We start from the raw sequence: 10,368 nt of genomic DNA, 5'->3' as shown, positions 1-10,368 counted from the left end.
TAACTTCTGGGAAGCAAGGACCAAACTTCCACGTCTACACTGAAAACAGATTACGCTTCTTATGTAACGTACTTGGAGTGACGTGTGGGGAAGCAGGGAGAGGCGCCCCCCTCCCCCCCCTCCCCCCGTCCGAGGTGCAGGACCCCGGGCGCTGAGGGCCGTGCTGTGGGCCGGGCCTCGAGGAGGCATCTGGTTCCCACTGGAGCCTGGGGGTTGCTGGGCAGAATGAACTGCTGGGTTTTTCCTTTGTTCTTGGCTCTGCTCACCCCTCCAACCTACACTTTACGACGGGAGAGGAGCCAGAAAATCCACTGACGCACATGAGAGCTGGGGTAAACCAGTGACTGAGGGACTTCCCTGGCGGTCCAGGGCTTAAGACTCCGCGCTTCCATTATGGTGGGGCGGGTTCGAACCCTGGCCGGGGAACTAAGATCCCGCATGCCACTCGGCGGGGCCAAAAAATTAAAACCAAACAAAAAACCCCCAGTGACTGAGAGACAGTCCAGGTGGGAAGGGATTCAGCAAACTGGGGGAAAAACCTTTTACACCTGGTGCCTGTCAACAGAGGCAAATTAGGGGCTCCAAATTGTTTGGCTCTGGAATGGCGGCTGTTGCGGACAGCGAGGGGTGGGGCACGTAAGAGCTTCTGGTCCCATTGTTTCAGGGGTGCAGGCTCAGGGCCCCTAGAGGGTGGGCCTGGTAGCAGCCCCGGGGAGGAAGTGCTGGGCGGGCAGGACTCCCGACACGGGGAGACCAGAACTGCAGATGGACCTGGACGGAAACGGGAGGCCTCCCTTCTTCCCTTGCTCCTACTTTTCGTGTGTGTGTTTGTATGTATGCGTGTATACATTCGTGTTTTGTGGCACTTATAACATGCAAGGCAAAGCTAGACCTTCCCCAAAGGTAATCTGTACCAGTCCCTCTCTCCTGGGACCACGTGGAAGGCCCTGCCACGTTGGACAGTGGATCTGAATTCTCACAGGTGTCACACGGTCGTACCTGGGAGGCCGCGGGAGCTGTGGAACCCCCGTTCTGGGTAGAAATCATGCATGGGTGTACCTGGCACGTGTTGGGCAGGACTGGATGCATCGGTGCTTGGTTTTTCCATGCATGTGCACGTTTCCCTGTTTAAATCTCATGCTTTCCCTAGGGCTTCCTTGCTGTACCGCTTCAAAAGGCACTTGATAAAACCTTCCAGGGCAGTTATGCGTATCTCCTCACATGTCAGGAGGTTCCTGGGGGAAGAGCAACCGTCTTCCAAAAGCCACTCACGTTTCCTACGTCAATGGAGATGACACGCTGGCAGCCTACACCTCATCTCTGGGCTCCGTGTACGCAGGAGCCTGGGAGAGTCAGTCCCCGGTAGGAAAGGATGCATCTGGGTATTTGATACACGCAGAAGTCTCTTAAACGGCACCTTGAACTTAGAAGCCAAAAATCTGGATACATACAACGAGCTACGTTAAAGAGTTAAATCTACAGCTGCTGCCGGTGTCCGGCCTTTAAGCTCAGTTTCTCACTCAGAGCAAGCTGCTCCTTGGCCTGTGTTGGGGAAACAGACTTCCTCTGAGTTTGTCCAGGAAAAGACGTTACACGTGGAAACAAACTTCCTCCATCCTCCATGCTCAGTCCCTTTTTAATCTCCGGGCACGTCCTGTTCTGCTCTGGCTCCTTCCCAGAGAGAAGTGGGTGGGGAGCCCGGCCTCCCTCCTGCACACGCCTGGTAGCGCCCTTGACCTTGTGGACCCTCACCTGCTTGGAGCTGGCTTACTGGCCATTCTCTCACCTTGGCCATCGTGAGAGAATGGCCAAACCGCTCCCCTGCCCACCCCCACACTTTCTCTGCATTGTTGGCCACAGCCCTTCCCCTCCACCCAGATGATGAGCCCCACGAGGGCGAAGGTTTCTGTTGTTCCCTTCCATGCCGTGCTTGCAGCGCCTGCAAGTGTCTCGTGTGGCAGACACTCAGTGTCTGTTGAAGGAAAGTAGAAGGAATGTAAGAAGCAGAGCAAAGCAGGACAGCAGAAATGTCTTTGGAACTTTCAACCCCACCAACCTGGTTTAGTAGAAGCCAGGCTCTGCTAGGAAAGGGCCACCCAGCTAAGTAACTTCCTTGCACGACTATTCCTAAACCTCTCCTCACCCTAACTCTGAGCTCAGCTCTGGAACCTGACTCAGAACTCTGCCTAACTCTTTCTCTATTTTTGTCTAGGACACAGAGTTCTCCCTCAAAAACAAAGGGAGTTCCCCTAAGAATTTGACAACGTCAAGTAAATGGCACTTCGAGGGCTTGAAATAGAGCTGATATTGTCCACTGTTCAGAGACTAGACGTGCTTGAGATCCCAGCCCCACCTCTCACCAAACCCTTCCCCAGACCCCTGCTCCAGTGCCACTCATGGCACCTTCCTCCGGGCTCTTCCCTGAACTACTTAAGTAATTCCTCAGTGATCGTGGTTCAGTCTGTACGCCTTCCCTCTAATCTACTTCATGCTTGTTCTTATCTTTCTAGAGCAAGCTCTGATTAAGTTGTCCCTCTGCCTCAAAATGTGTGATGCTTTTCTGTTTCCTACCAAATTCAGTTCAAGTTCTTAAAGGCCTCCTCTGATCTGGTTCCAGTCTGCTTTCTAACATTTTCTCCCATTTTCTCTTTTCAGGGATGCTGTAACTCTCCTCAGCAAATCAAACCACTTTCACTCCCTGGACATGCCACCTCTTGTGCTCAGTGTTGTTTCCTAAGTGCCGTCCCACCCCCATTTCTGCCAGTACAAATTTCTAGACCTCTTTACAAGGAAATTCCAGCTCAAATGCTCCTCCTCCACGTAGCCTCCCTGATCCCTCCAGCCAGGTCTCTCCCTCCAAATCTGCAGAGGACGTGCATGCTTTGCTGTTTCCCTCATGGCACTCAGTTATTTCTATATTCGTTTTATTTCTGTAAGAAGTCTTTACTTCAGAAACCATAAGCTCCTAAGGCCAGAGACTTCATTCAATCAACCCCAGGCCTGGGGGACACCTTGGTACAAGAGACAGGTATGGCCCTGTCCTAATGGCACTTAATCGAATGGAGTTTAGTCCAACTGCTTTTAAATAATCAATTACCATTGTAATAAAAGCACAGGATGCTACGTGAACCTAACAGGAAGTCCCAGCCCAGCGTGGGAGGCTCTGGGAATGCTTCTTTAAGAAGTGAAACTTAGGGTATGGACTTGATGGATGATTAAACCGGACTAAAGGGAGGACAATGGCAGCACCAGTGTTTCAGAGAACAATTTGGAGAAATTTTGGCCAGGCTGATGGCAGTTGTTCTGAGGATTAGACCTGAAGTGGGAGTTGAGGCAAACTATCAGGTGCCATGTTTCTCAGTGTTCTGTCCTAAAGTTCCCTGGTGAGTACCTCTGAGCATTCTGGTAAAGTGAGCTTATGATCATTTCCTGGCAACATTCAATTATTCATTCAACATTTTTTTGAGCTCTACTATGTGCCTGGCACTACAGCGGATATACAAATAGAAGACACAGTCCGATGTCAAGAAATAAATCAGGTGAGGGAGACACACTAGTTACAATAGACAAGACTTATTAAGTGGCTACTGTATACTAGGTGCTTGCTGTTCTAAGCCTTTTACATATAATTCCACTCTCATAACTGCCCCAGGAGGTAGCTTTACAAGACAGTGTGATTGAGACGTGGTTTGGTGTAGCTAAACAAAATCTGCTAGGGAAATAATAGACATGAGGGGCCTTCACCCCAAAACTGGAGGCAGACGGGAGTGGGGACTGAGTGGCGGGTTCCGAGAGGAGGTGAAGCCTGACCTTTGTACTGAAAGTCCAGCTACAACTAGCCAAGCACAGCAGGCCGGGACGGATTTCCCAGGGCGAGGGAGGCGGACTTTAAGCAGGGCAGTGGCCCGGTTAAAACATGACCCAGCAGGAACGGGAAGGATGGACCAGAGGGGGCCGGACTGGAGAGAGGGCTGTTTTTGTTTCTAGGCCAGAAACAACAAAGGCTTGAATTAAGTAGCAGCAGCAGGGACGGAGAAAATGACAGAAAATATTACCAACAGGGGTGGGAAAGATAATCCAGAGGTGATATTTAGGTAAAAGCACACAAAGAAAAGCACATGACCAGTTCACATATTTACAACAAGGTCACCTGTAATTGTTTTACATCAGAAGAATAAGAAGTTAACTTGACTCTCCTTTAGAACTAGGCCCTGGCACAAAAGACAAAGACACCCATCCGCATAAACGAACTCACGTTTTCTGCCAGCATTACCCTCCCTCAAGGGTCTCCCAAAATGCTAGTGCCCCAAAGAATCGCAATGCCAGTACTGGCAGGGTCAAAGCTCCAGGTTTTTCTTCTTCTCATCACTGGGTCTGGGAGAGCTGAGAGCTGCATCAACTCAAGACTTCTCGGGTTGCAGCCCTGTTGGTGCCTAGGGATTTCAGGGTGGATCTAATGCCTTTTTATAATGGGTAGGAAGGGCCCCAACTATCTGTGTGGGTCATACATTTATTAATTATTATGTCACTGGGTTTTTGAAAACCAAATCACTCACAGTGCTAGCATTTTATAAACTGTAAAACACACTGAAAAGGAATTTTTACTCATCTTGTAGGTAGACTCGTTTGCATTCAACAGAGAATTCTGTTTCTGGACAAAAGTTATCATGTACACAGGTCCTACCACATGTACCACTGCTGCCTGAACTGCCAAAGAGAGCACATCTGCCTCAGCCCCTAAATTAAGGTGAACTAGTGGAATTTTATTTGCTTGTGATCTTTTCTTCTTATGTTCTAAAGCAACTTTCCCAACAGAGGGTCTCTAGATGGCAAGAATCATCAGAGGTAATTCACTTGCAGCTGGCCCTTTACTGAGTGTGTGTATGTGTATGTTGCTAAGCCTGTCTAACTTTTCAGGTTCTCTGGTCAATGAGACGCACTCACTCACTTATTCAGTCTTTCAGACTCCAGCCAAAGGCCCCCAGAAATGTTAGCTGTGGAAAAAAGTAGGCAACAATAGAAAGAAGGGTGTGGAGGCGCCCCGCAAAATGACTCTAAAGACAACTCTGCCCATAGCCTCTGCAGTGACTTGTTTGCTTATCTATAAAATGGGTGGGTATAAAAATTTCAAGTATTTTTGGTACAAGAATTCAAGTAAACAAATCAAGAGTTTAACAACAGTAAAACAGCTTTCCCTTTGTCCCCACGGCTGTTCAAATCCTAGTTCTCATCATTTTGCTGATGAGGAAGTTCTTTCTGGATTGACTATGCCCCATCTTAGTTTTCCCATCTGTATAAAAGTTTACCCATGTGAAAAATGAATTACATTACATTTTGGGATTTGATGTTTATGAGCAAGTTCCCCCCATTTAAACTCTCAGTACATTGGCAGACCTCTCAGTTTAGTACTTAGAACAAACATTCTGTTCAGAGAACAACGCCCCAACTATGTATCCCAGTGCCATGCGTCGAGGAGACAGACACACACCTTCCTTTACTACCTTTCGTATCATTCTCTGAAAGGAATTTCTCTGGCCTGTTATTCACATGCAGATCAAACTGTAAGGCACGAGTACTTAAAATTCTACGTTCTGCATTTATACGGATCACCTGTGGCTGAGGTAGCTACTGAGGACCCCAACACAGTTTGCCGGCCTTGAATGGTTTGGTAAACCGTTGTTAAAAACACTCAACACACTCACTGAATGATAGAAAATGCTTCTTAAAAATTTACCCTGTTCCTCCCTGAACTTTTAAGTGATGCTGGTAGCTTGGGGTCAGCGCACAATCTCCTTTGCCTGTTGCTCTCACGCTACAGACCACTTACTGTCAAAATTCACAGCAAGGTGCATCTGTAGTTAGAATGCCCTTCCTTCAGGCTCTCGCAGGCTCAGCACCTAGGCAATGAGCTGCCTTCCCCCAGTAAGTACCATTCGCTACTCCTTGGCTGTAAGGTATTACTGAAATATCCCAACAGGTCTCTCATCAATAAAGTATAGCTTCAGAAAGATTCAAGGCAACTTCTCAAGATGTAACCCACCACTCAGGAAAGCAGCTCTGCACAAGATACCTGGCTCAACAGCTCTAGGATGTGATGACTTTCTCCAACTAGCCTCCTTTACATTCTTTTCCGTTTTAGGGATGGTGTTCATGGACTCCTTGCCCTTTCAGCTCTTTTCTTACCTGCCCAGGAAGCTGATGTGTGTGCTGCCTCGCAGAACACTCTCTAGTCTGTACAAACTCAATGGATGCTTACTTAAGGCGCGCCTTGGTCTCATGACTTTTCTTATCCACTTGACCTTGATCGGCACCACCAATTCTTCCTTCCAGCCAACAGTAAATAACAACAGCAGGAAGTTTTACTCCAGAAAGCATTAATAAGATATTTTAATGAAGGGTCGGGGGGGGGGGGGGCGGGGAGGGGGGGGGAACCAAACAAACCTTAGTCTTATGTTTCTATTCAAAGACACTCAAAACTATTTTTTTCCCTGCCCATCCCTTCTAACTGCAATGTTATTTCTGACCATGTAATAAAGGCTGGTTTAAAGTTTTTGCTTTTGTTTTTTAAAAAGTTTAAACCTTTTAAAAAAAAAGATTAAACAACCAGGCTAGCAAAAAGTACTCAATACATACTTTCCTTATATCAAACAAGCTAATATTTCAGTACAATGTAACTATACAGAATATATACGATACACATATATTCACAAAGCAAACACTATAGGCTCAGAACATATTTGAAAAAACATGATATTCACAGTGATTACAATAACTCTGAAAACGATTGTAACATTGAAACGGCACTTAGTATACAAAAAAGTCACAAAAATATATATATGTATGTAGTCACCAAGAACTATGGTTCCTGTAAAGTACTAATAGCCAGATACTAGTATATAAAAGGTGAAGTTCCGACACTGTATACATTTTTAGGAAATAAAACAAAATCCAAAACCATTTTTGTTACTGTTGAAAGTCAAACATGCCAAATAACTTAGCTATGGCCACTGTAACCAAGTAAAGCCAAACTTGAAGGAGATGACAACTGGATAGAAAGCTGGTGAACTTGGGCCTGTCCCAGGTAAGAAAGTTGTACTGGTTCTAGGAGAGGGTAGAAGACGGGACGACACCCTTCCACATAATTTAATTCACATTTCTTCCCCAGCATCACCTTCCCTCCCCCGAGGGTTTCACAAAATGCCAGTGCCCAAAAAGAAATTCATAATGCTATAACTAGCAAGATAAAAGTTTCTCCCAAACTTCCTTGATGTTGGGCTATAGGCGAATTTCAAAGCATGCATTCATTAGCTAAACAGGACCGCCAGTCACCCGTCTGGAAGACTGTGGTACGTACACACCTTCCTCCTAGGCTGGTGGTACCAGAAAGTACTCCAGTTTTTGAATGGAGCCGGATTTATAGGTTAGCTCTGTAAAATACTGAGCTACTGTAGCAGCAAATACAAAATTACAGAAACTAAAACAATTTTATTTAAAAATTCATTTCTGTCACATCAAAACAATTTTTTTCCCTTCACATCTGTTTCCTTTAATCAGACATCAATTTCTTCTATCACTGAATTATGGTCTATTGTCTCAAATCGACTTGTTCATTATGCTGCTGTGGAAAAAGACAAGTTCAAATCCTGGAAAGTTTACATTTACTCTTAAAAATGGGAATACAGGAAATTTAAAGTAAAAAAAAAAAGTCTGTTCTAAAAGTATCTCTCACAAATATATATATTTAAATATTAAAATAGGCTACCTAGGATTTTTATAAAATGGCTTTTGAAAAGATAGCAGAGGCACAAAGAAGTCACATGCTATCTTCCAATGGGACATAAGGTGCCGCAAGGGTGCCCTACAAAGAGGCAGGCAATCTCTATCTGATGCAACAGGAGGCACCAGCAACAACAGAAAAATCAAATATATTATTGGGACCTGGACTGAAATCAAATTTTACTCCACGAGAGACTGTTGTCTTTTTAAAAAATATCTTGAAATATAAGCGTTAGAAGCCATCACTTTGTGTAAGGAAGAAAATGAATAAAGTTTATGATCTAGTTTATGATCTTACTCCTGATCACCTGATGGCATTCATTTCAGGTACCTGAAAGAGGAACAGCAGTGTAACTTTCAGTAATTTAATGGACCGCTCTCAGTATGAGAGACTTTACATAGCATTTGTCAACTTGAAAACTGATAACTGAAGTAAAAGAAAGCTCTCAGAGAAAACACAGTTATAACCTAATCATAGAAAAGGTTCTTTCTAGAAAAAGCAGGTGTTACTAAGGAGCTGCATGAAAGGCTTCCCATCTTTAAATGAACACAGCCTCCACTAATACCAAGGAAACAGCATGTGTTTAGAGGAGATGACGGTCCTCTTAATGTAGGGAAGACTGATCCTTCCTCAGCAGATGATGTACTTTGGTAACCTGAACATTCATTTACAGGATGATTTTTAAACCTGTTTAACTGAATAATGAAATCTGGATATGGTTAGACCGGTATTTGGGAAAACAGGGACAAGGGACAATTTAATAAAAGTCATGACACTGTAGGCCCTCAAACCATCAAGCAGCAATTTTATCAATAAATCATTACAACTGAGCCTAGGGCTTTAAGTTTACTCAGCAAAATCAGTCAGTGTAAAAGAGAAAGGCAATCATCAAAGAATCAGATTTTATAAACCAGGCACTTCAAACTGAAATTTAAAAATTTTAAGTCTTTAAAAAATTTTTTTAAAAAGTTTTATGTTTTCAACCAATGGGCTGAACCCTTAAATTCTTCGAAAACTATTATGTACATAAAAACCTTGGTATTAGTTGGAACTGGCCTGGCCCCTATGCAGAGGGAGCTATATAACCGAAGTAGCATATACACTTGAAGGCAGTCTCAATTTTTGGATACTGCCAAATTGAGATGCCAGTAACATCATCGCCTGACATCTCTGCAGAGACTATTTGTAAAGATATGGAACTATTACTTTTTTTTTTTTAATCATAAAAATATAATCACTATGATGTAGTAGAAATATCTAACTGTGTCAAGTATGAAGTTTAAAAAAAAGTACAACTATGATGTCACTAAGAGTCTTCATCCCATGATCTGACATAGGCTTAACTTCCCACTAATAAATCTCAACATATTTATAATCTAAAAATGAAACACCCATAGACTGTCTGCTCCTTAGCTGAACCTGGAAATTGGTTCAACTCTACTTCATTGTTAATGTGAACCATTATTGCTTTTGGCAAATTAGTCTTGCTGAGGACCTTCCAAATAAAAATACCCTATGGTCACCAACATGTTGTCAAACAAAAATGACACTGAAAGATAAAAATGGGTATAGGCAAAATACGGAATAACTTGAATTTTGACGACCTGAGCCTGAAGCCTGGAGGAGTATGCTTAGCTCTAAATATCCCTCATAGACATGGTTACTGTAACTGAGCACCCCCCATTCTCTACCACTGACTGAGAAAAGAAAATCTTGTTTGTATACATGCTTCTCTCAGTAACTTTCCAAATCTAAATATATTATAAATAAATCATCTTATGTCAATAACTTACACTGAAAACCACATTTACTACCTTTTAGCAACTTTGGGTCGCTTCCAGATGTGAACTTTACCAGTTTTTCCCCTCCCAATTAATATTAATAACTAGAAAACTATTCTCCCTCACTTAGATGTATACTCCAGAGCTTCAGAGTTTCTAATTCTCTTCATCAATTCCTTAAATCTCAAAGCCCTTTCAGGTACAATATTATAATTTTAGGATTGTTCATTCATCAAGTAATAAGAATAATTCTCTCCATGTGGTAATATACTAGCACAAACTGCCAATACCTTATAAAGTAATGTACCTCTCAGGGGCTACAAAGCTAAAAGAAACTAAACCATGATCTGAGAATCTTCAAAATAAAAGCCACTAAGCTAGATAACTCGCCTCTATTTAGATTAAGTATGAGAATAAAAAATAATAAGAGATAAAATAAAAGACCGAAAAGACTTAATACAACTTCCAAAGGCTCCCAGGGAACCATTTACACATCCGGAGAGACTGGCTCAGTAGTCAGAAGGTAACAGAGTTACCAATGATAAGTACATTAGATGTGCTGGCTGGTTCATTCCACTTGGTAACATATTTTAACAAAACGGAAGTTCTTTTGTTTTTAAAACCAAAGGGCATGTGTCATAACATGGAACCAGAATGTAAGTTCTGTAAGCCAGAATGGTTGCTGAAATGTCAAAATGTAAGAATGAATGAAGCTATTTAAACATTTTAGTACACTTTTGCCTCACTGAAAGTGAGAACTTTAAAAACTGGCAATGTAACTAAATATATAACTAATTATTTAAAATGAAA

The sequence above is a fragment of the Eschrichtius robustus genome, chromosome 11 (genome assembly GCF_028021215.1).
Source record: "Eschrichtius robustus isolate mEscRob2 chromosome 11, mEscRob2.pri, whole genome shotgun sequence".
Classification (NCBI taxonomy): Eukaryota; Metazoa; Chordata; class Mammalia; order Artiodactyla; family Eschrichtiidae; genus Eschrichtius; species Eschrichtius robustus.
The sequence above is the reverse complement of the archived record's forward strand: the minus strand, read 5'-3'. Positions refer to the sequence as shown.